Source organism: Stegodyphus dumicola, chromosome 4 (genome assembly GCF_044657685.1).
Source record: "Stegodyphus dumicola isolate Sdum_Otavi_A_Nest chromosome 4, ASM4465768v1".
In the NCBI taxonomy this organism is placed as follows: domain Eukaryota; kingdom Metazoa; phylum Arthropoda; class Arachnida; order Araneae; family Eresidae; genus Stegodyphus; species Stegodyphus dumicola.
The window spans coordinates 156,691,112-156,692,760 of NC_140771.1; the positions used below are offsets into that span (position 1 = coordinate 156,691,112).

The 1,649-nt window shown below is 32.4% G+C and overlaps 1 non-coding gene across 1 annotated transcript; it reads left to right on the top strand.

The window, feature by feature from the left end:
* The first annotated feature begins 1,197 nt into the window (after nt 1-1,197).
* TRNAS-GGA (transfer RNA serine (anticodon GGA)) lies at nt 1,198-1,270 on the top strand. The gene has a single exon. It is a non-coding gene; the product is annotated as a tRNA-Ser (tRNA).
* Nucleotides 1,271-1,649: the final 379 nt, after the last annotated feature.

Sequence of the window (1,649 nt, forward strand, 5' to 3'; positions counted from 1 at the left end):
TTAAGCAATAATTTTTGTTGTATAGATGAATTCTGTGTGAAGTAGAAAGTGTAGCTTGTTAATTTTTTTATTATTTTCTCCCCGGGGAGGGTAGTGTTCTTAAATTTATAGTTTATTTTGGTATGTTTTACCAGATTTGCAATATTAAATTTAATAGTAATTACAAGGATGTAAAATGTGTAAAACAATAGTTCAAATTTTGTTGAATATATTTTGATATTTTTTTTTCAACTAATGGATATATATATATATATTTATAATTGGCATGAATAGTTAAATAAATAAGTTTTTCTAGATCATTCAAAGGTTAAATTTTTGTGTGTGTGCTCATGATTTTTACCCGTCTCATTCTCAAGTTGATTTCAGGGTTAATCCGAAAACACAACGCAAAAATGTACAGGGCTTATAGATATTAGTATATTACTGTTAAAAATATTTTAAGTGTTAGTGTCAACAGAGTAGGAAACCATATTGGTACCGTGATTTTTTCTCTATAACATATTGGTACCATTTGATTTAGATATAACACTTTACACCTTTTCCCTGTCTGTGTGATATATACAAGACAGCATAATTCGTCACTATTCTTTTAGAGTTTTGGTATAGTTTATGGAACCTACCAAGACCTAACTCTATATCATAGGTAAAACCATATAGGGCCAATGCCCTCATTCGCAGGACATGAAATAAAGGTATTTCTCGGCTTTATATAGTTATTACATATCATTGTCTACACGCTGCGAAATGGTAAAGTCGCTAACACTTGTAGTTCGGTCCAGGGTCCGAATTCCAGAGAACAGACTTCTTGCATCGCCGTTTTCTGGGTTTTCCCCATGTGTAATATGCATACGAATCAGTTGCTCTTAGAAAGTCCTCCACGAAAGCACGTCTTCCCTTTTTTAAATTCATATAAAAGTTAATGAAATGTGATAAAAAATAGGTTTTAAAGTATTACAAAAATCAAAAAATTTCTTTAATTTTTGAAATATTTCTAAAAAATTTAATGATACCTAACAAAGGGCTTAAAAATACCTGAATGGGAAAGTTTAGTAATTTTATTGTATTTCTGGAAAAAAGATCCATTTATATTACCGAAAGTTTTGTTTTAATTCAACCTTCTCAATGTACGATTTAAACCCGAACTCCTTAATATACTGCAACTAAAATTATAAGGTATTTCTCCCAACTTCTTAGCATGCTTTCGTAGTGTAGTGGTCAGCACGCTCGACGGGAATTCGAGAGGTCCGTGGTTCGAGTCCCGGCGAGGGCATTGCTCATTTTTCACATCTCCTGCTTCCAAAGTACCTAATGTCTTTACAAGATATCAAATAACCAACTTGACATATTTTGCCATAACAATGAATCAATGTCGAAAATACCGTTGAAATTACATATTAAAAAGGGGACAAAATTGAACAAAGCATGATGTTTACTAAGCGAATGCCATGCTAATAAGAGCAAATGTGTTCATTTTATAACTTGACAACCTTTTAAGCAATTTATAAAATCATAAGTTTTTTTTTCGATGTCAGAAAACAGCAATACCATCGCAGAGATTCGAACTCTGGACGTACTGAATAGGCATCGAGCGTGCTTTCAGTTCCACCTCAAGGGCAGGCGGAAAGGAGGAAGAAAATAAATTATAAGTT